Below are 25,076 nucleotides of genomic sequence, written 5' to 3'. Positions count from 1 at the left end.
GAGGACCCACCCTGTACCCCCCCCCCCCCCCTTAAGGACCAGCGCTGTTTTAGCTGATCTGTGCCGGGTGGGCTGTGCAGCCCCCAGCACAGATCAGGGTGCAGGCAGAGCAACCAGATCACCCCCCTTTTTTCCCCACTAGGGGGATGATGTGCTGGGGGGTCTGATCGCTCCTGCCTGATGGGTGTTGCGGGGGGGGGGGGGGGCACCTCAAAGCCCCGCTCCGCGGCAAAATTCCCCCCCCTCCCTCTCATCCCTGTTCCCCCTGGCAATCTGGGCTGCACAGGACGCTATCCGTCCTGTGCAGCCAGTGACAGGCTGTCCCCTGTCACATGGCGGCGATCCCCGGCCGCTGATTGGCTGGGGATCGCCGATCTGCCTTACGACGCTGCTGCGCAGCAGCGCCGTACAATGTAAACAAAGCGGATTATTTCCGCTTGTGTTTACATTTAGCCTGCGAGCCGCGATCGGCGGCCCGCAGGCTATTCACGGAGCCCCCCGCCGTGAATTGACAGGAAGCAGCCGCTCGCGCGAGCGGCTGCTTCCTGATTAATTAGCCTGCAGCCGGCGACGCAGAACTGCGTCGCTGGTCCTGCAGCTGCCACTTTGCCGATGCGCGGTCGGCAAGTGGTTAAAGTGTAACTGTCGGGCATAAAATCAAAAATCTATTCTTTATTTTTATCTGTTAAACAAGTAATGAGGATGCTAACCAGGCAATCCAAAAGTTAAAATCTCTCTTACTTTTTTTGTTTATAAATGATAATTCCCTAGTTTACCTGACTCTTATTTGGTACGTTGCCGCAAAAAGGAAGTTGCAGGGCATGCTGGGTTGTCCTTTTTGGCTTCTGTACATTAGTTAAGTCTGAGGGGAAATAAAGAAGCAAAAAAAGACAACCCAGCATGCCCTGCAACTTCCTTTGTGCGGCAACGTACCAAATAAGAGTCAGGTAAACTGGGGAATGATCATTTATAAACTAGAAAAGTAATAGAGATTTTAACTTTGAGATTGCCTGATTAGCATCCTTATTACTTGTTTACCAGATAAAAATAAAGAATTGATTTTTTATTTTATGCCCGACAGTTACACTTTAAGCCTGGTACACACATCCAGTTTTGACTAAACAATAGTACATCTGTTGTGACTGGAAGACTTATGCATTGTCACCTATGAAAATGCAACAATATGACCCTGCCCCCCCCCCCCCCCCCCACACACACACACGCACCGTTGTGTCTCACATCTCTCTATCCTAGAGTCACGGAGCAGTACCTAGCCTTGCCATATATGGGGCTGCTGCCTTTGGGGGGCTGCTTTTCCGCTGACTGGGGTTGTATGATTTCCCATCTATGGATTATTTAGGCATGAGGATGAATTCGCCATCAGCGGCCAGCAGATTTGGGAAGGGAAAGCAGAGCCTGGGCGGATAAAATGACACATTTAAATCCTTTCTCCGTTAATTGCTTATAATGGGACAAGTCCACCGTTGCTGCGTTTCTGCGGCGGACAAGCAGCTCTCTCAATATTCGGGAGCGTCTGAAGCGGGGGCCCTGCCAGTGCAAACCCGGGCTGAAAGGTCTGATTTATGGCCGGCCGAGGTGTGAGGATCGCGGGCAGGTTTCCCGTTCTCAGGACAGGCGTATTCCGTTCAACACAAACACGGCGAGAACGCTCCAACCCTAATAACGCAAATCACTCACATTTAATCACATTTGTGGGCCAGAGAGGGGGGGCAACCTATAAAATACCACTCACTCACTGCCACATTACCCACACCCAAAATTTGCTCCAATACAGTTTATAGGTTTTTTTTCTTATTTTTTACATTTTTTTTTTAACACATCTATTTATTGATGCATTGAGCAGAGTAAAAAAATAAATAAAATAAATTGAAATTCCATTTCCACTTTGCTACGACATCTGCCAGTGCTACACAAGTCATTTTTGTAATTTAAAGTTATTAATTCCCCAGCCCTCCCCCCCCCCCCTTTTTTTTTTTTACTTTGCAGCCAAGCTATGAACGTCTAAAATTACCCAGAAAGTCAAATATGTTTTTTTCCAGCTGTAAAAAACTGTATATATTTTTTTTTTTACCCAGGTGTCCTTTCGAAAGTAGGGACTGTCCAGTAAGTCCCCTCTTCCTGTATGCGTAATTTGGGGCACAAGCAGAGAGCTCTGTATCCCGCCCTGCGCTCCCTTCTTAAGACCCGCCCATCAGGCATTTCGTTATCGGCATGTGAAAAAAGAAAACAAGGTAAGAACTGATTGCCAACATTTTGTAGTTTTGCCTTTGACATTTCTTTTTTTTTTTTCCAATAATTTGACAACATAAAATTAACAAATCTATCGTGTGTTCTCACTGAACTAATAAGGATGCAGCATTTCTGTTTTTCAAAAAATGTTCTTTTTGAATTGGCCGGACATTTTTATTTAATTGGGAACAAAAATAGCATAGATTTTTCCAAGCACCACCTGCTGTTTTTGACTGGCAGATTTGGGTCTTAAAGTGAACCAGAGACGAAGCACCCTCATGTATTTTACCATATATATCAGTGGGAACATTACAGAAAACACCTACCCTGCGCTTTGGTTCATCCTTCACTGCTCAGCCTGCTACTTATCAGCCCTGATAAAATCCCCGACTGAGCATTCAGTCTAGCTTTGCTCAGGAATCATTATAGCTGAGTCTGTCTTCTCTGATGTCCTTTCAAGCCCAAGCCTGCCCCCTTCTGGCTCTGATTTCCTGTTCTGTATATTTGCAGCATAACAGAGAGCTGTGATGAGATGGGAGGAGCTGCTAATGTAAGGGTATATTAAAAAAACATGTTTTTTAATCTATATTTATTAGTCATAAGAGGTTTTTAGAAATGGTGATTTCATTTTGAACACAGCCCACTAAATAATAAGCTTTTCTGATGAACTGTGTTTTGCATGGAGTTTTAGTAAACAAACACAAAAAACGGCACACCAGAACGGCAAAAATACCAGGTATAGTATTTATTTTGTAAAATCTATCGAGAGGGGGGGATATGTTTATTTTGTGCCAAAGCATTCATCTCTGGTTTCCTTTAATCCACTTTTTTGAAAACTCTTTACATTGCTTTGCTAGGTTAAATACCAAATATAATTTCAGCTTACTTACCTTGTTGCTGTGAATACTGTCTGATACACACGTTCAATTTTGATTGGCCAATTACTGACCAGTTTTACCACCTCCTTGTAGTCAAGACAAATAACATTTATATTGTACTTTGCTCCCAGCGGACTCAAAGCACCAGAGCTGCAGCCCAGGGGGTGCTCTATAGGTAGTAGCAGTGTTAGGCCAGAGCTGCAGCCACTAGGGGGTGCTCTATAGGCAGTAGCAGTGTTAGGCCAGAGCTGCAGCCACTAAGGGGCGCTCTATAGGCAGTAGCAGTGTTAGGCCAGAGCTGCAGCCACTAGGGGGAGCTCTATAGACAGTAGCAGTGTTAGGCCAGAGCTGCAGCCCCTAGGGGGAGCTCTATAGACAGTAGCAGTGTTAGGCCAGAGCTGCAGCCACTAGGGGGTGATGTATAGGCAGTATCAGTGTTAGGCCAGAGCTGCAGCCACTAGGGGGAGCTCTATAGGCAGTAGCAGTGTTAGGCCAGAGCTGCAGCCACTAGGGAGCGCTTTATAGGCAGTAGCAGTGTTAGGCCAGAGCTGCAGCCACTAGGGAGCGCTTTATAGGCAGTAGCAGTGTTAGGCCAGAGTTGCAGCCACTAGGGGGCGCTCTACAGGCAGTAGCAGTGTTAGGCCAGAGCTGCAGCCACTATGGGGTGCTCTATAGGCAGTGGCAGTGTTAGGCCAGAGCTGCAGCCACTAGGGAGCGCTTTATAGGCAGTAGCAGTGTTAGGCCAGAGCTGCAGCCACTAGGGCACGCTCTATAGGCAGTAGCAGTGTTAGGTCAGAGCTGCAACCACTACGGGGAGCTCTATAGGCAGTAGCAGTGTTAGGCCAGAGCTGCAGCCACTAGGGAGCGTTTTATATGCAGTAGCAGTGTTAGGCCAGAGCTGCAGCCACTAGGGAGCGCTTTATAGGCAGTAGCAGTGTTAGGCCAGAGCTGCAGCCACTAGGGGGTGCTCTATAGGCAGTGGCAGTGTTAGGCTTGAGCTGCAGCCACTAGGAGGTGCTCTATAGGCAGTAGCAGTGTTAGGCCAGAGCTGCAGTGTAACGATTGTGGAATTCTCTCCGTGATCAGCGCACAAGACGTGCGCTGACACTGCGGAAATCCTCCACAAGCGTATAATTTGAGGGAACCCAGCAAAAGGTGCAATGCACCTGTAGAGGGAAATTCCTGTCGGCAGGTGGAGCTGTGGAGTGCAGAGGAACAGCTCCTCTGCCCAGCCACAGACGCCAGACAGGAATTGCACGACGGGAAGAAACGCAGGGCAAGATAGCCCTGAAAGAGAGACCAAAGCGACAGAGGGTATGTGTGTCCACCAATCTAGTCGCCATCCTGTGACGGCGGACACGCAACCAGGAAGATAAAGTGAGAAGGCAATCGCCAGAGATGGCGATTGCTAACAGCGACACAAGACCGAATATGCACAGATGAGGAATGTATGTATGTCCACCAATCTAGCCGCCAACCTGCGACGGTGGACACACAACAGAGGAAACCAAGTGAGAACGCAATCGCAAGAGAAGCGATTGCGAAAGAGAATGAGCACAGGGACAGAGTGTATGTATGTGCCCCAATCTAGTCGCCAACCCGCGACGGTGCACACACAACAGCAGATATGAAGTAGGAACGCAATCGCGAGAGAGGCAATTGCCAGAGGTGACACAAGGCTACAGCAAGGCAGAGCACGAGAGCAGCAAAGGCACAGCAAATCATACAATGAGAAGATAAGGAAACTAACAAACGCGAGCTAAACGCGAACACCGCACTCATTCGCAACAGTGCACGCGTTTATGCGCGGTCTCCGCGTGTTAAGCACAACAGAGACAAGCACGCCTAACTAACCACCGACAGACAAACATGAAACAGAGGACGCGAGCTCTTGCTTAACGGTTACCTCACCGAGCCTCCAGCAAGCGTTCGTAGCAGACAAGACAGATACACGAAAACAGGAGAAAGTGAGAGATAGGATCCACAGCACTAGCGCAAGGCGAGTGCGATCCAGGCAAGACAGATCAGAAGGGGCTACCAGTAACAACCGCTGTTCCGGTTAGCACCCAGACACACAGAACGATTTCCTGTCGACCACCGCTGGGACAGGACAATCGCAACAGACAACAAACAGATATGCAATCTTAACTGCACTAGGGAACCTGCCTAGTGCAGTCCCAGGAATTACTCTGAGCTAATCTTTAAACAATGAGCAAGGCTGACACTCCAGGAGTGTTTCACAGGACTAACCCTTATGACCAGCGCAGGTCTGTGATATCACATGGTATATAAATAGTAAGCCTACAAAGGATGTGGCTAGGCAATCTGCATGACAAACGTATGCAAATTCCTCGGCAGCAGCAAGCTGCAAAACTGACAAAAGATCTCTCTTCCAGAGACCTGCAGAATGCAGACCTGAACAGTGGTCAAAAAGCTGCCTGCCTGCCTGCGCAGGCAGCTGAGCGGATCATTACATGCAGCCACTAGGGGGCGCTCTATAGGCAGTAGCAGTGTTAGGTCAGAGCTGCAGCCACTAGGGGGCGCTCTATAGGCAGTAGCAGTGTTAGGCCAGAGCTGCAGCCACTAGTGGGAGCTCTATAGACAGTAGCAGTGTTAGGCCAGAGCTGCAGCCCCTAGGGGTGCTCTATAGGCAGTAGCAGTGTTAGGCCAGAGCTGCAGCCACTAGGGGTGCTCTATAGGCAGTAGCAGTGTTAGGCCAGAGCTGCAGCCCCTAGGGGGAGCTCTATAGACAGTAGCAGTGTTAGGCCAGAGCTGCAGCCACTAGAGGACGCTCAATAGGCAGTAGCAGTGTTAGGCCAGAGCTGCAGCCACTAGGGGGCGCTCTATAGGCAGCAGCAGTGTTAGGCCAGAGCTGCAGCCACTATGGGGTGCTCAATAGGCAGTAGCAGTTTTAGGCCCGAGCTGCAGCCATTAGGTTTTGCTCTATAGGCAGTAGCAGTGTTAGGCCAGAGCTGCAGCCACTAGGGGGTGCTCTATAGGCAGCAGCAGTGTTAGGCCAGAGCTGCAGCCACTAGGGGGTGCTCAATATGCAGTAGCAGTGTTAGGCCAGAGCTGCAGCCACTAGGGGGTGCTCAATAGGCAGTAGCAGTTTTAGGCCAGAGCTGCAGCCACTAGCAGTGTTAGGCCAGAGCTGCAGCCACTAGGGGGTGCTCAATATGCAGTAGCAGTGTTAGGCCAGAGCTGCAGCCACTAGGGGGTGCTCAATAGGCAGTAGCAGTTTTAGGCCAGAGCTGCAGCCACTAGCAGTTTTAGGCCAGAGCTGCAGCCACTAGCAGTGTTAGGCCAGAGCTGCAACCACTAGGGGGCGCTCTATAGGCAGTGGCAGTGTTAGGCCAGAGCTGCAGCCACTAGAGGGCGCTCTATAGGCAGTAGCAGTGATGTCATGCTGGGAGTGCCAAAACTGCTGCCGTGCAGGTGAGAAAAACAAGTAGCTATTATTCCTGATCTGTGCAACAAGTTATTTATGCTGAAGGAAGCAATAGCTGGGCTGGCTGCACTGTTATCAGAACAAATTCCAAGTCTGAATATACCAACGAGTGCCCCTTGTGCCAGCACCAGTCAGATCGGGAAATTCCAATGGCTTCAAAAGGCAAAGACAGGGTCATTTTAAATGATATGTAGTTTTAGACTGTGCACGCACTACAGAACGCTAGTCGTGATTTTGAAAACATTTTGTAAAGCAATTTTAGAGCTCTTTCTGCTGATTTTTACAGCGATATTTTTAGTGCCTGTGTTTACAGCACAATTGCGATTTGAAATGAAATCAATGCAAATTCACTTCTGCATAGCCATTGCAAAGCAGTTTTGCAGCATTCGTGTCTCTTGTATTAAAACGCAATCATTGAAAATATGCTGCAGGACCGGCGTATGCGAGTTTCCTAATCGCAATCGCTCTTGTGGGCTCACCTCCGTTGACTTTCATTAGCCTTGCGACTAAAAGTGCTCTACTGGGCCATAGCCCGTTAAGTGGATCTGATCCGAATAAAATTATTTAAAATAAACAAATGATGTACCTGCAAACGAATATTACATACTTACCTCGCTGTCAGTTCTAACTGAAAGAACCACCCCCGTCAGTTATAACTGAAAGGACAACTGATGTGCGAGGTAAAGTTCATGTTTCCCTACGTGGGCGATATTACAGTAACAGTGTGCTGACCAGGAAGCTGTTATGGGGTAATGGACCTTTTCAAAATGGAGGATGGAGAATTCCACTGATCACAGAAGACAAACAGGACGCAGGAGAGGAGAAATAGATTGATGAGTAGACTACACTGGAGGTAAGTATGACGTGCACATGTTTATTTTTAATTTTCAGTTCAAATTTGCTTTCAAAGGGATTTGTGCATCACTGAAACAAGTTTATTGCAGTTTCTTAGGCCAAGTTCACACAATGGCATTAATTGACTAAACCGTGATATGACAAATATCACACCTTTTCAAAGATATCACACCTTATCAAAGTTAACGCGCCTTATCAGAGTAGCATAGCGAGCGCTAAGAACTTATGCCTGCTAATTGGCAATGGCACTCGTCCTGTCCTGAGCCACTGCGGGTTCCTAGCTCTCACTATGCTACTCTGATAAGGCGTGTTAACTTTGATAAGGTGTGATATTTGTCATATCACAGTTTAGTGAATCAAGCCCTATGCGTGTTATGTAACGCCTGTGTTATCGTTTTCTTGGAGCAACAGCTTTGTTGTCATTTGATTGCACCCGGTTAAGGTGGTCACTAATGATCCAATTTCTAGCGAAAAATCGTTCGAGCAATCAGAAATTCTGATCGGAAGTGAAATATTGTATTACTACACAGAGAATTAAATGTGTGCATTAAACACCAAGTGAACACCTGACATATCTGACTAAGCAAAGTTGGCCTAATTGGCTATTCATGAGGCAATGCTCATGCAAATATGCATTCGCTTTCGCATGCCAAACTATGCAGGGTCAAAAACCAATGCCGCAAAAATAAAATATTGTATTACATCGTTCACTACACCATCAATGAACCAATCTTTGCTTCCTATCTATCACAACCAACAAGAAAATCCAAATTTTGGTTCCACGAAAATTCATTCGGACGACATTTTTTTAATTCGTTCATAATCGATTGAGTCCACCAACAGAGATTATTTACAACCAATCCGATCAGAATTTCTGATCGCTCGAAGGATTTTTCACTAGAAATTGGACCGTTAGTGGCCAGCTTTAGACTCAGTGGCCCATATGCAATTCACTTTTTCTCTTGAGTTTACTACTAGGAGATATCTTTTCATCTTCTATTGAAAATACCTTTTCAGCACATTACAACTGAAAAAGTAACAAGTAACAAGTGACATCTGTCCCTTCTACAGAAATTATGACGATTTGTATTACTATTTTAATAAAACCAAAAACATTTTGGCCCATATGAAATTCACCTTTTCTCCTGATAACCAAAAAGTAGGTGAAACGGTAATATAAAAATTATTTTGAGTACTTTCTTGCTTGCTGGTGGCTTAAAGAGAACCAGAGATGAAGCACCCTCTTGTATTTTCCCTTATAAATCAGTGGGAACATGACAGTAAACACCTAATCTGCTCTTTGTTTCATTGTTCTCTGTTTAATCTGACTGTTATCACCTCTGATAAGAATCCCCGACTAAGCATTCAGTCTAGCTTTGCTATGGAAAGATTATAGCTGAGTCTGTCTTCTCTGGTGTCTTTTCAAGCCCAAGCCTGCCCCCTTGTGGCTCTGCTATAATGACTCAGCTATAATTATTCCCTGCAAAGCCAGACTGAATGCTCAGTCCGGGATTCTTATCACATCTGATAACCGACACTTTTAGCAGTGAGGATGAAACAGAGAGCATGGTAAGTGTTTTCTCTAATGTTCCCACTGATATATATGGTAAAATACATGAGGGTGCTTCGTCTCTGGTTCCCTTTAAAAGGCATTTTATTCACAATTTTGAAAATCTCACCTAAGAGAAAACTTAGGAGATAAAAGTTAATTGAAAACACTCAAAATAAATTTGATAGTACTTTCTCACCTACTTTGTTTTGGGTACTTTTTAAATAGTAAAAATGCTTAAATGTTTAAACAGAAGATGAAAGTTATCTCCTAGGAGATAACTCAGGTGAAAAAGATAATTGTATATGGACCAGTGGCCCATATGCAATTAACTTTTTTCTCCTGAGTTCTCTCTTAGGGGATATTTTCAAAATTGTGAATAAAAATGCATTTGAAGCCACCAGCCAGCAAGAAAGTACTCAAAATAATTTTGATATTACTTTTTCACTTACTTTTTGGTATCAAGCGAAAAGGTGAATTGCATATGGGCCAAAATGTTTTTGGTTTGATTCAAATATCAATATAAATCGTCATCATTTCTGTAGAAGAGACAGATGCAGCTTCTATCTTTCCCAGTCTGGCCGGGCCCACCCCGCGCTCCAGAATGTTACACCCCAGGCCCCCGTGCAAAATTTAATAGCTACATCTGGTAACAAGTACAAATATGGGAGGTGTTAAGTCCTTCAAATACCTGAGGTCAGAGTTGAAGGCTGTTTGTTCAAATGGTTTGAATTTATAATAATGATTAACCCCTGTAATACAGAGCGAACTCTCGCTATTACGGAGGCAGGAGAGGGTTTTAAATCACGCCGAACGCACGGAGATGGGCAGGTGGATTGCACTTGCAAAAATAAACAGCCAGGCGGCATTGACACAAAAATGAGCAGACTGAGGCCGTGATCAGACAGGGTGACAGCAGGGAGAGTAAATACAGAATACCATCCAGGATAAAGGCCGGTGTAATCAATCAACGAGCTGCCAATAATGTGCTGGAAATTCTCTAACGAGAGACCTGAAACATCTGCGGATGCCCACGGGCTAAGCGGCCACAATTAAACTTGTGCGCAATTAAACAAGGATTTCACTGGACAGAAAATGAGAAGTAGAATAATAATAATCACTGTTTAGGTCTGCGTTCCTCTTCATGCATATTGCATGAATGTGGGCAGCACGGTGGTGAAGTGGACAGTACTCTGACCTTGCAGTGCTGAGTCCCAAGTACAAAGACCCAGCGGTGCGCGTCTTTGATCGCGCGCCTGTTGCCAAGCACTTTCTGCGCAATTCAAATCATTTGAGGCCCACACCATCCGCCTCTACCACCCCCTCCCTGCCATTGTTGCGGTCTTATACCGCCCTCCGGGCTCCACCCCACAATTTCTCGATGACCTTGCCTCCTGGCTCCCTCACATCCTCTCCTCTGACCTCCCCACCATCATCCTTGGGGATTTCAATATTCCCATCGATGAAGCCCAGAGCTCCGCTGTGACCCGGCTACTCACCATTGCCAACTCACTTGGACTAGTACAACACGCCAACACCCCCACTCACACTGCAGGTCACACTCTCGACCTTATATTCACTAAATCCACCACCATTGCACACCTTGACATCGCACCCTTACCACCCTCAGACCATCACCTTCTCACCTTCAACCTCCTCACGGAAGGCACCTCTAAATTAGCCACCCACCCACCTGGTCGATGGCAGCGAGACCTACGCAAGCTCAACCCTAGTGTCCTTGCTGACCCCCTCCATGCCCTCTCCTCCACTCTCCCCACCCTAACCTGTCCTAATCTTGCTGCAGCTCAGTATCACCAAACTCTATCAGCCCTAGAGAAAGCTGCTCCACCAATATTTCGCCGCAACCGACCCCCTAACCCCCAGCCCTGGCGCACTACCCATACTCGCAACCTCCAGAGGGAAACACGCGCCGCTGAACGGAAATGGAGAAAAACTAGACTTAACCAGGATTTCCTACAGTACAAGACCAACCTGCTGCAGTTCCACACTGCCCTTGCTCATGCGGAGCAGGAATACTTTAGCAAGCTCATCGGAGCACAAGCTTCCAACCCCCGGCGTTTTTTTGCCACTTTCAACTCCCTGCTTAAACCCACCCCCCCCACCCTCCGTTTCCTCCCTCTCTGCCACAGATTTAGCCACCCACTTCACCAACAAAATTGTCTCCATCCGCCAGGAAATATCCAATCTCCAATCTTCACCTCCAACCCCCTCCCACCCAACTCCTCCTCCACCCTATCCTCCCCTCACATCCTTCCCTCCTACTACGACCGAGGAAGTCAACCACCTACTGCAGACTTCCCATACCACTACTTCCCCCCTTGACCCCATCCCTTCCGATTTACCCCAGCCTCACTTCACGGAATTGGCCCCAGTCCTCACTACCCTGTTCAACCTCTCCCTATCCACAGGCACCTTCCCCTCAGACTTCAAGCAGGCCACTGTACTACCCCTGCTCAAGAAACCCTCCCTCGACCCTTCGCTACCCTCCAACTACCGTCCTATCTCCCTCCTCCCCTTTGCCTCAAAACTCCTTGAGCGCCTGGTTCACAAACGCCTGACCCAGTACCTCAATGCCAACTCACTGCTAGACCCACTCCAATCTGGATTTCGGCCTGCCCACTCAACCGAAACTGCTCTCACCAAAGTGGTCAACGACCTTGCCTTAGCTAAAGCTGAAGGTAAATACTCCATTCTCCTCCTCCTTGACCTGTCAGCAGCTTTTGACACAGTAGATCATCCCCTACTCCTCCAGTCCCTCCAGTCCTTGGGCATTCACGATCTCGCCCTGTCCTGGCTTTCATCCTACCTCTCCAACCGCTCCTTCACGACCGTCTTCAATGAGTCCTCTTCCACCTCCAACCTCCTCTCGGTGGGAGTCCCCCAAGGTTCGGTCCTTGGCCCCCTACTGTTCACCCTATACACATCCTCCATTGGCAAGGTTATCTCCTCCGTGGGTTTTAACTATCATCTGTATGCAGATGACACCCAGATCTACCTCCACACCCCTGACATATCCACCACTACCATGGACAAGGTCTCCTCCTGCCTATCAGCCATCTCCTCCTGGATGTCCGCTAGGTTCCTGAAACTAAATCTAGACAAAACTGAATTTATGATCTTCCCACCCCGGCCATCCACGAACCTCCCAGATGTGCATGTCACTGTTAACCACACTACCATTCGCCCTACCTCTCAAGCCCGCTGTCTGGGTGTCACCCTGGACTCTGCACTCTCCTTCACTTCCCACATCCAAAACCTCACTAAGTCCTGCAACTTCCACCTTCGTAACATCTGTAAGATTCGCCCTTTCCTGACCTCTGCCACCACCAAACTCCTCATCCATGCCCTCATAATTTCCCACCTTGACTACTGCAATGCCCTGCTGTCTGGTCTCCCTATGACCCGAATAGCCCCACTGCAGTCCATCATGAATGCGGCAGCCAGAATTATCCACTGCTTCCATCGCTCCACCACGGCGGATCCGCTCCTAGAATCCCTCCACTGGCTTCCTATCCAGTCCAGAATCAGATTCAAGATACTGTGTCTGACCTACAAATCTGTCCACAAAACCTGTCCAGCCTACATTTCCGATCTTACTCAGAGGTACACACCTAGCCGCTCACTCCGCTCATCCAATGAACTTCGCCTAACCGCCCCCCGAATCACCCAGTCCCATGCACGCCTCCAGGACTTCTCAAGAGCTGCTCCAACACTACCTACCTAGGAACTCCCTACCTCCACCCATTAGGGCAGCCCCCTCCTTCAACATCTTCAAGAAAGCCCTCAAAACTCACCTTTTCACTCTGGCCTACCACCCCTCACAAGTGCTCTAAACCCCCAGCTGAACTCTGGTCCTCTACCATTTGTGTCCTTACCTCTCCCTCCAGATTGTAAGCCTTTGGGCAGGGTCCTCCTCCTTTTGTGTCCTACCTGATCTTGCACCTCCATTACTGTGCGCCCATGCTATGCATCTGAGTGAACCTAACCTGCCTAATCTCCATGCTCCATCCAGTGACTGACTAAGCATTACCTTGTACTCATACTGTGCTGCATGATCTGGTCTTTCTTGTATTCCTGTATTGTCATATTGCTGTATGTCACCCCTAAATATTGTCTGTAATCTAAATTAATGTTCAGCGCTGCGTAATATGTTGGCGCTTTATAAATACAATAAATAATAATAATAATAATAATGTGTGTGACGTCATGAGAGATGTCACGCTCATGCGCAGAGAGTGCCCGTCAACAGGCGCGCGATCAAACATGCGCACCGCCGGCCCAGTGCAGCCGTACTACTACGGGTCATAGTGACCCAGAAGTAGTACGGCCACATAGAGATTCGCGGGCGAACTGTTCTCTCACATCTCTAGTAATAAAATGGCGAAAACAAACAAATGAAATAAATGATTGTATCTATTTTCCTTCTCCTAAAAATTACTTTTTAAGATATTCCACTGTTTTAGGTTTAAATCTACTTTTAAAGTTTGAACAGTTTTATTGTTTTTGCTCAATGACACATTCTTTGAAGTATGCCAGAGCTAAAATGTATGAACTATTGATCTTTTTATCTCTTTCTTGCTCTCACAAGCAATTTTCTGCTTGGAAAGGGTTTAATAGTTGGAATTTTTTATCAGTGAGGGTCACACTGTAGTCACTTCCTGTCTGAGTCAGGAGTGAGTTAGCCACTTACATACATGATATTTACCTCTGTCAGGCAGAGAAAGAAAAAAAGGAACACAGCGTAGCTATTTGTGTGCTAGGCACTGTACATACCCATGTCTATCTCATCATGTCACATGTCACCTCGGGGATCCGTTAAGCCATCAGCAAGTTAGAAGACACTCAGGGATGAAAAGTTAGTTAAAAAAGACAAGGAGAAAACTTTGGAGATAAAGTGAATTGCATATGGCCCCATCTGTCTGTGTGGGTTTCCTCTGGGCACTGTGGTTCCCTGGCAGGAGGACACACAGCGGCAGGAGCTGTGCCATGGTGCCATGTACCATATGGGGCCTTTATTACACAGGGTTCCCTGGCAGGAGGACACACAGCGGCAGTGCCATGTACCATATGGGGGCCTTTATTACACAGGGTTCCCTGGCAGGAGGACACACAGCAGCAGTGCCATGTACCATATGGGGCCTTTATTACACAGGGTTCCCTGGCAGGAGGACACACAGCAGCAGTGCCATGTACCATATGGGGCCTTTATTACACAGGGTTCCTTGGCAGGAGGACACACAGCAGCAGTGCCATGTACTATATGGGGCCTTTATTACACAGGGTTCCCTGGCAGGAGGACACACAGCGGCAGTGCCATGCTGCCATGTACCATATGGGGCCTTTATTACACAGGGTTCCCTGGCAGGAGGACACACAGCGACAGTGCCATGTACCATATGGGGGCCTTTATTACACAGGGTTCCCTGGCAGGAGGACACACAGCGGCAGTGCCATGCTGCCATGTACCATATGGGGCCTTTATTACACAGGGTTCCCTGGCAGGAGGACACACAGCGGCAGTGCCATGCTGCCATGTACCATATGGGGGCCTTTATTACACAGGGTTCCCTGGCAGGAGGGCACACAGCGGCAGTGCCATGCTGCCATGTACCATATGGGGCCTTTATTACACAGGGTTCCCTGGCAGGAGGACACACAGCGGCAGTGCCATGTACCATATGGGGCCTTTATTACAAAGGGTTCCCTGGCAGGGGGGGGCACACAGCGGCAGTGCCATGTACCATATGGGGCCTTTATTACACAGGGTTCCCTGGCAGTAGGACACACAGCCGCAGGAGCAGTGCCATGCTGCCATGTACCATATGGGGGCCTTTATTACACAGGGTTCCCTGGCAGGAGGGCACACAGCGGCAGTGCCATGCTGCCATGTACCATATGGGGCCTTTATTACACAGGGTTCCCTGGCAGGAGGACACACAGCGGCAGTGCCATGTACCATATGGGGCCTTTATTACACAGGGTTCCCCTGGCAGGAGGACACACAGCGGCAGTGCCATGTACCATATGGGGCCTTTATTACACAGGGTTCACTGGCAGGAGGACACACAGCGGCAGTGCCATGCTGCCATGTACAATATGGGAGCCTTTATTACACAGGGTTCCCTGGCAGGAGGACACACAGCGGCAGTGCCATGCTGCCATGTACCATATGGGGGCCTTTATTACACAGGGTTCCCCTGGGAGGAGGGCACACAGCGGCAGTGCCATGTACCATATGGGGCCTTTATTACACAGGGTTCACTGGCAGGAGGACACACAGCGGCAGTGCCATGTACCATATGGGGCCTTTATTACACAGGGTTCACTGGCAGGAGGACACACAGCGGCAGTGCCATGCTGCCATGTACCATATGGGAGCCTTTATTACACAGGGTTCCCTGGCAGGAGGACACACAGCGGCAGTGCCATGCTGCCATGTACCATATGGGGCCTTTATTACACAGGGCTCCCTGGCAGGAGGACACACAGCGGCAGTGCCATGCTGCCATGTACCATATGGGGGCCTTTATTACACAGGGTTCCCTGGCAGGAGGACACACAGCGGCAGTGCCATGTACCATATAGGGGCCTTTATTACACAGGGTTCCCTGGCAGGAGGACACACAGCGGCAGTGCCATGTACCATATGGGGGCCTTTATTACACAGGGTTCCCTGGCAGGAGGACACACAGCGGCAGTGCCATGCTGCCATGTACCATATGGGGGCCTTTATTACACAGGGTTCCCCTGGCAGGAGGGCACACAGCGGCAGTGCCATGCTGCCATGTACCATATGGGGGCCTTTATTACACAGGGTTCCCCTGGCAGGAGGGCACACAGCGGCAGTGCCATGTACCATATGGGGCCTTTATTACACAGGGTTCACTGGCAGGAGGACACACAGCGGCAGTGCCATGCTGCCATGTACCATATGGGAGCCTTTATTACACAGGGTTCCCTGGCAGGAGGACACACAGTGGCAGTGCCATGCTGCCATGTACCATATGGGGGCCTTTATTACACAGGGTTCCCCTGGCAGGAGGGCACACAGCGGCAGTGCCATGTACCATATGGGGCCTTTATTACACAGGGTTCACTGGCAGGAGGACACACAGCGGCAGTGCCATGCTGCCATGTACCATATGGGAGCCTTTATTACACAGGGTTCCCTGGCAGGAGGACACACAGCGGCAGTGCCATGCTGCCATGTACCATATGGGGCCTTTATTACACAGGGCTCCCTGGCAGGAGGACACACAGCGGCAGTGCCATGTACCATATGGGGCCTTTATTACACAGGGTTCCCTGGCAGGAGGGCACACAGCGGCAGTGCCATGCTGCCATGTACCATATGGGGGCCTTTATTACACAGGGTTCCCTGGCAGGAGGACACACAGCGGCAGTGCCATGTACCATATAGGGGCCTTTATTACACAGGGTTCCCTGGCAGGAGGACACACAGCGGCAGTGCCATGTACCATATGGGGGCCTTTATTACACAGGGTTCCCTGGCAGGAGGACACACAGCGGCAGTGCTATGTACCATATGGGGCCTTTATTACACAGGGTTCCCCTGGCAGGAGGGCACACAGCGGCAGTGCCATGTACCATATGGGGCCTTTATTACACAGGGTTCCCTGGCAGGAGGACACACAGCGGCAGTGCCATGCTGCCATGTACCATATAGGGGCCTTTATTACACAGGGTTCCCTGGCAGGAGGACACACAGCGGCAGTGCCATGTACCATATGGGGGCCTTTATTACACAGGGTTCCCTGGCAGGAGGACACACAGCGGCAGTGCCATGCTGCCATGTACCATATGGGGCCTTTATTACACAGGGTTCCCTGGCAGGAGGACACACAGCGGCAGTGCCATGCTGCCATGTACCATATGGGGGCGTTTATTACACAGGGTTTCCTGGCAGGAGGACACACAGCGGCAGTGCCATGTACCATATGGGGGCCTTTATTACACAGGGTTCCCTGGCAGGAGGGCACACAACAGCAGTGCCATGCTGCCATGTACCATATGGGGGCCTTTATTACACAGGGTTCCCCTGGCAGGAGGACACACAGCGGCAGTGCCATGTACCATATGGGGCCTTTATTACACAGGGTTCCCTGGCAGGAGGACACACAGCGGCAGTGCCATGCTGCCATGTACCATATGGGGGCCTTTATTACACAGGGTTCCCTGGCAGGAGGACACACAGCGGCAGTGCCATGCTGCCATGTACCATATGGGGGCCTTTATTACACAGGGTTCCCTGGCAGGAGGACACACAGCGGCAGTGTCATGCTGCCATGTACCATACGGGAGCCTTTATTACACAGGGTTCCCTGGCAAGAGGACACACAGCGGCAGGAGCAGTGCCATGCTGCCATGTACCATATGGGGCCTTTATTACACAGGGTTCCCTGGCAGGAGGACACACAGCGGCAGGAGCGGTGCCATGCTGCCATGTACCATATGGGGGCCTTTATTACACAGGGTTCCCTGGCAGGGGGGGCACACAGCTGCAGTGCCATGCACCATATGGGGCCTTTATTACACAGGGTTCCCTGGCAGGAGGACACACAGCGGCAGTGCCATGTACCATATAGGGGCCTTTATTACACAGGGTTCCCTGGCAGGAGGACACACAGCGGCAGTGCCATGTACCATATGGGGCCTTTATTACACAGGGTTCCCTGGCAGGAGGACACACAGCGGCAGTGCCATGTACCATATGGGGCCTTTATTACACAGGGTTCCCTGGCAGGAGGACACACAGCAGCAGTGCCATGTACCATATGGGGCCTTTATTACAAAGGGTTCCCTGGCAGGGGGGGGCACACAGCGGCAGTGCCATGTACCATATGGGGGCCTTTATTACACAGGGTTCCCTGGCAGGAGGACACACAGCGGCAGTGCCATGCTGCCATGTACCATATGGAAGCCTTTATTACACAGTCTTCCCTGGCAGGAGGGCACACAACAGCAGTGCCATGTACCATACGGGAGCCTTTATTACACAAGGTTCCCTGGCAGGAGGACACACAGCGGCAGTGCCATGTACCATATGGGGGCCTTTATTACACAGGGTTCCCTGGCAGGGGGGGCACACAGCTGCAGTGCCATGCACCATATGGGGCCTTTATTACACAGGGTTCCCTGGCAGGAGGACACACAGCGGCAGTGCCATGTACCATATAGGGGCCTTTATTACACAGGGTTCCCTGGCAGGAGGACACACAGCGGCAGTGCCATGTACCATATGGGGCCTTTATTACACAGGGTTCCCTGGCAGGAGGACACACAGCGGCAGTGCCATGTACCATATGGGGCCTTTATTACACAGGGTTCCCTGGCAGGAGGACACACAGCGGCAGTGCCATGTACCATATGGGGCCTTTATTACACAGGGTTCCCTGGCAGGAGGACACACAGCGGCAGTGCCATGTACCATATGGGGCCTTTATTACACAGGGTTCCCTGGCAGGAGGACACACAGTGGCAGTGCCATGTACCATATGGGGGCCTTTATTACACAGGGTTCCCCAGCAGGAGGACACACAGCGGCAGTGCCATGCTGCCATGTACCATATGGGAGCCTTTATTACACAGGGTTCCCTGGCAGGAGGGCACACAGCCGCAGGAGCGGTGCCATGCTGCCATGTACCATATGGGGCCCTTTATTACACAGGGTTCCCTGGCAGGAGGACACACAGCGGCAGTGCCATGCTGCCATGTACCATATGGGGCCTTTATTACACAGGGTTCCCCGGCAGGAGGACACACAGCGGCAGTGCCATGTACCATATGGGGGCCTTTATTACACAGGGTTCCCCGGCAGGAGGACACACAGCGGCAGTGCCATGCTGCCATGTACCATATGGGAGCCTTTATTACACAGGGTTTCCTGGCAGGGGGGGCACACAGCCGCAAGAGCCGTGCCATGCTGCCATGTACCATATGGGGGCCTTTATTACACAGGGTTTCCTGGCAGGGGGGGCACACAGCTGCAGTGCCATGCTGCCATGTACCATATGGGGCCTTTATTACACAGGGCTCCCCGGCAGAAGGACACACAGCGGCAGTGCCATGCTGCCATGTACCATATGGGGCCTTTATTACACAGGGTTCCCTGGCAGGAGGACACACAGCAGCAGTGCCATGTACCATATGGGGCCTTTATTACACAGGGTTCCCTGGCAGGAGGACACACAGCAGCAGTGCCATGTACCATATGGGGCCTTTATTACACAGGGTTCCCTGGCAGGAGGACACACAGCGGCAGTGCCATGTACCATATGGGGCCTTTATTACACAGGGTTCCCTGGCAGGAGGACACACAGCAGCAGTGCCATGCTGCCATGTACCATATGGGGCCTTTATTACACAGGGTTCCCTGGCAGGAGGACACACAGCGGCAGTGCCATGCTGCCATGTACCATATGGGGCCTTTATTACACAGGGTTCCCTGGCAGGAGGACACACAGCGGCAGTGCCATGTACCATATGGGGCCTTTATTACACAGGGTTCACTGGCAGGAGGACACACAGCGGCAGTGCCATGTACCATATGGGGCCTTTATTACACAGGGTTCCCTGGCAGGAGGACACACAGCGGCAGTGCCATGTACCATATGGGGCCTTTATTACACAGGGTTCCCCTGGCAGGAGGGCACACAGCGGCAGTGCCATGCTGCCATGTACCATATGGGGCCTTTATTACACAGGGTTCCCTGGCAGGAGGACACACAGCCGCAGGAGCAGTGCCATGCTGCCATGTACCATATGGGGCCTTTATTACACAGGGTTCCCTGGCAGGAGGACACACAGCCGCAGGAGCAGTGCCATGCTGCCATGTACCATATGGGGCCTTTATTACACAGGGTTCCCTGGCAGGAGGACACACAGTGGCAGTGCGATGTACCATATGGGGGCCTTTATTACACAGGGTTCCCCTGGCAGGAGGGCACACAGCGGCAGTGCCATGTACCATATGGGGCCTTTATTACACAGGGTTCCCTGGCAGGAGGACACACAGCGGCAGTGCCATGCTGCCATGTACCATATGGGGCCTTTATTACACAGGGCTCCCCGGCAGGAGGACACACAGCGGCAGTGCCATGCTGCCATGTACCATATGGGGGCCTTTATTACACAGGGTTCCCTGGCAGGAGGACACACAGCGGCAGTGCCATGCTGCCATGTACCATATGGGGCCTTTATTACGCAGGGCTCCCCGGCAGGAGGACACACAGCGGCAGTGCCATGCTGCCATGTATCATATGGGGGCCTTTATTACACAGGGTTCCCTGGCAGGAGGACACACAGCGGCAGTGCCATGTACCATATGGGGCCTTTATTACACAAGGTTCCCTGGCAGGAGGACACACAGCGGCAGTGCCATGTACCATATGGGGCCTTTATTACACAGGGTTCCCCTGGCAGGAGGGCACACAGCGGCAGTGCCATGCTGCCATGTACCATATGGGGCCTTTATTACACAGGGTTCCCTGGCAGGAGGACACACAGCGGCAGTGCCATATGATATGGGGCCTTTATTACACAGGGTTCCCTGGCAGGAGGACACACAGCGGCAGTGCCATGCTGCCATGAACCATATGGGGGCCTTTATTACACAGGGTTCCCTGGCAGGAGGACACACAGCGGCAGTGCCATGTACCATATGGGGCCTTTATTACACAGGGTTCCCCGACAGGAGGACACACAGCGGCAGTGCCATGTACCATATGGGGCCTTTATTACACAGGGTTCCCCGACAGGAGGACACACAGCGGCAGGAGCCGTGCCATGCTGCCATGTACCATCAGGGCCGGTTTAAGCAACAATGGGGCCCCAGGGCAAAATAAACCTGGGGGGCCCCCCCAACATATACCCCGGAACAAAAATCGGCATTAGGAGACCTTTTTTGCAGCTGGTATAGTCAGGGTGTGAAGTCCCAATCGGTCGGAGCTCCACATTCTGGCTATCCCAAGGGGTTAAAAAGTTTCAGGAGGGGGGACCGCACATAATTTAAAAAAAAAAAAATTACCACACTCTAAACATAAAAAAAAAAATTGGGAAAATAGGAAAAAATGCCAGGGATCTTCATACAGCCATATTGCGGCTGTATAGCGATCCCTGGCCAAAGCGCTGCGGCTGCGTATAGACCCCCTGGAAACCCCATCAGGAAATGTATTGCGCTTTCGTTTGATGCATGTAAAATTACACTACCGTTAGGTTTGCTACTAAAAGTAACATTTACCGCATTTAAAAGTATACTTTTTTCCTTCGAAACTTTAAAATCGATTTTCTCAAAAACTATAAGGTCTTTTTGAAAAATTGTTTTTTCCTCTTATTCCTAATGATCTCCTTAACATATCCTGCAAATTTAGGGTTTCTAGCATTTAAGGTGGATTTGCTATTAACCATTAAAGTCGGCAGGTTTTTAAATGTGTATTTTTTTTTCCTTTGAAACTTTAAAATCGATTTTCTCAAAAACTATAAGGCCGATTAGAAAAAAAAAAATTCCTCTTGTAGCTACTGGGGGCCCCTACAAGCCCTGGGGCCCTGGGGCAGCTGCCTACTTTGCCTTATTGGTAGCGCCGGCCCTGTGTACCATATGAAAACATGGGGCACTGAGAATAATAACATGTACACGCTATACCAGGTCACTGTGTATTGTGATACATGACAACTTGTTTCAATACAAGATAAAGTAGCTGAATTGCGCAACTTTATTTCATGGGTACACAAGCGACAAATGAATGGGCTGATCTGATTTCAAAGAATAGGTCTTTTTTCTGTACCTCTCTAAGATCTGGCAAAAAGCACCACAACAGTCCTATTCTTTCTAGTAGTCTAGTCTAAACGTGGCCATACAACAGGCGACGTGGCGTCCGATTGACTGTCCGATACAATTATTACCATTGAATCAGATGAAAATCGGTGCTGCCAATCGCAATGCCCGATTGACGATGCGTGAATAGGCCGGACATGCTGCAGGATGTCGGGCCAGCGTGGTGGATAGGGTGCACGGCAGTAACGGTGAGCAATATCGGGACGAGGGCCAAACACGACAAAACCCCTGATACTTTCCCCCCCCCCCCCTCCCCCTAACGGTCAATGTGCTCCCCACCGGTGCCCAGTGCACTATACATCACCTGTGCGTATCTGCTTCTTGTCCGCTGCTGGCTCCGTCCTCCATCTATACACGCGCCCCGCGTGCTTGCTGGCAACTCAGTGGCTGTCACTTGCAGCAAGGGAAGGAGTTTCTGGGTAGTCTATATGTTACGGCCAGAACCCGAAGTTTGGCCACTTCGAGTTCTGGCCGGCCATTGTGCGAAGTTGCAAATGTTAGAAATGATATTTATTCCTGAAAGATTAATGTCTTTTCCTGCGGGCAAATGTAACAAAACTTAGTTAATTTAATGGAATTAAGCCGGCGGCAATGTAACAGATCAAGCCGCTGGCTTCTGCTCTGCCTCCTCTCCTCCCCCCTGCCTCCCTCTCTCCTACGGGTAGCTGGGGAGGGGGGGGACACGCGTGTCCCCGAGAGTCGTTCGAGGCTGCAGGGAAGCAGAGCGGGGAGGCTGCAGACATCGCTTGTGCCAGCACCCTCTCTGCAGGAACAAACAGCAGGATTGCCTGCCGCGACGAACGACTCTGGGGGGACACACATGTCCCCGCCGGCTCCCCTGTATAGGAGAGAGGCAGGGGGGAGGAGAGCGAGCTGAAGCCGGCGGCTTGATCTGTTACATTGCCGCCGGCTTAATTTCATTCAATTAACTAAGTTTTGTTACATTTGCCCGCAGGAAAAGACATTTATCTTTCAGGAATAAATGTCATCTCTAACATTGGCCGGCCAGAACCCGAAGTGGCCAAACTTCGTGTTCTGGCCGTAACATATACACCACTGAGAGTTCTGTTGCCGTCGACAACTGAAGTGAGAGAGATAAGGAGGCTGCCATATTTCTTTCCTGTTAAACAACACCTGACTGCCCTGCTGATTATCTGCCTCCATGGCTGACTATAGACATTTTGCTACCTGAGGCAAACTTGTGAGGATGCACACCCCACTTTTTCCCTCTCCCCTTCCCTCTCAGATTTGGAATGATCACACAGCCCTTGACAATTTGCACCACACATTATAGCTGCAGTGGGGGGAAAAAAAACACACCCTCAGTATAGATAGGTAAGTAGCCAGGTATAGGTGCCCTCTATTTAGGAAGCTAGGGATAGGTGGCCCTAGTATAGGTAGCCAGGTATAGGTGCCCCCAATATTATTAGCCAAGTATTGGTGGCCCAGTGTTGGAAGCCAGGTATAGGTAGCCAAGTATATGTGCCTCCAGTATAGATACCCAGGTATTGGGGCCCCTTTGATAGGTTAGCCAGGTATAGGTGCCCCCAGTATAGGAAGCCAGGTATAGGTGCCCTCAGTATAGGTAGCCAAGTATAGGTGCCCTCAGTATAGGTAGCCAAGTATAGGTGCCCCCCAGTATAGGTGCCCCTAGTATAGGTAGCCAGGTATAGGTATCCCCAGTGTAGATTAGCTAAGTGTGTGCCACAGTATCGGTAGCCAACTGTAGTTACCCCCAATATAGATAGCCAGGTACAGTTGCCCCCAGTATGGGTTAGCCAGGTACAGTTGCCCCAGTATAGGTTAGCCAGGTACAGTTGCCCCCAGTATAGGTTGGCCTGGTACAGTTGCCCCCAGTATAGGTTAGCCAGGTACAGTTGCCCCCAGTATAGGTTAGCCAGGTACAGTTGCCTACAGTATAGGTTAGCCAGGTACAGTTGACCCCAGTATAGGTTAGCCAGCCATAGTTGCCCCAGTATAGGTTAGCCAGGCATAGTTGACCCCAGTATAGGTTAGCCAGGTACAGTTGCCCCCAGTATAGGTAGCCAGGTATAGTTGCCCCCAGTATAGGTTAGCTAGGTATATTTGTCTCCAATATAGATAGCCATGTATAGTTGCCCCCATTATGGACAGCCAGGTATTGCTGCCCCCAGTAGAGGTATCTATAGGTAGCCATGTATACCATAGTTGCCCCAGTATAGAAAGCTAAGTATTGTGTCCCCCAGTATAGGTAAGCCAGGCATAGGTGCCCCAGTATAGGTTAGCCATGTATATGTGTCTCCAACATAGATAGCCAGGTATAGGTGCCCCCAGTATAAGTAGCCTGGTATAGGTGCCACCAGTATAAGTAGCCTGGTATAGGTGCCACCAGTATAAGTAGCCTGGTATAGGTGCCACCAATATAGAAAGCTAAGTATTGTGTCCCCCAGTATAGGTAGCCAGGTATAGGTATCCCCAGTATAGGTTAGCCATGTATATGTGTCTCCAACATAGATAGCCAGGTATAGTTGCCCCCAGTATAGGTAGCCAGGTATAGTTGCCCCCAGCAGAGGCGGCCTTTAGGGGTGGCAAGTGGGACGATCGCCCCAGGTCCCGCACATGAAGAGGGCCCTGCATGTCATCCCCACCATACCATGCTCATTTTGGTGGTGGTGAAGGAAAGGTCTACAGAAGTCTAGATCTTTGTGTTCTGAGCAGTGTGTCATTTACAAATACTCAAATTTTCCTATTTTGCTTTACACACCTTATATTTTGCACCAACCCCCCTTTTATTACTCAGGTTTTCATCTTCAGCATGCTTTACTGCACTATGCCGTTTGCATTTTTGTAATGAATTTCTGCACTGACATGAAGCTTGCCAAATGTCAGATTAAGGTAACGTGCAAGAGCTTCAGTCTGAGGGCCCCAGGGGCATTTAGATTAGTCAAGCATGGACTAGAGCTAGAAGACTGGCTGGGGATTGGTGCTAGGTTTCATGGGGAGTTAGGGATAGGTAGAGGCTGGCTGGGGAGCTAGGGATAGGTACAGTTTGATTACATTACATATTGTCATTATTCCTACATTGTTTTGGCTTAGTTTTTAAACAATAATAAGGCATACTGCTTTAGAGGTGGACAAGCCCGTAACTGTGGTGGTACGGTACATGGCCTTCACTTATGGCTCTGGGGCATATGACACTCACCCCAGGCCCCGTGTATTCTAAGGCCGCCTCTGCCCCCAGTA

General features: G+C 50.0%; 1 long non-coding RNA gene across 4 annotated transcripts in view; it reads left to right on the top strand.

Moving 5' to 3' along the window:
• The window catches only part of LOC137541364 (uncharacterized), a 194,125-nt gene that overhangs the window by 157,373 nt on the left and 11,676 nt on the right, over nucleotides 1-25,076 (top strand). For all 4 annotated transcript variants that reach the window (XR_011025133.1, XR_011025132.1, XR_011025131.1 and 1 more), the window contains one exon: nucleotides 2,097-2,252. This is a non-coding gene — a long non-coding RNA (uncharacterized lncRNA). The remainder of the gene's footprint in view (nucleotides 1-2,096; nucleotides 2,253-25,076) is intronic.

Source organism: Hyperolius riggenbachi, chromosome 12, assembly GCF_040937935.1.
Source record: "Hyperolius riggenbachi isolate aHypRig1 chromosome 12, aHypRig1.pri, whole genome shotgun sequence".
Taxonomy (NCBI): Eukaryota; Metazoa; Chordata; class Amphibia; order Anura; family Hyperoliidae; genus Hyperolius; species Hyperolius riggenbachi.
The sequence above is the reverse complement of the archived record's forward strand: the minus strand, read 5'-3'. Positions and strand labels throughout refer to the sequence as shown.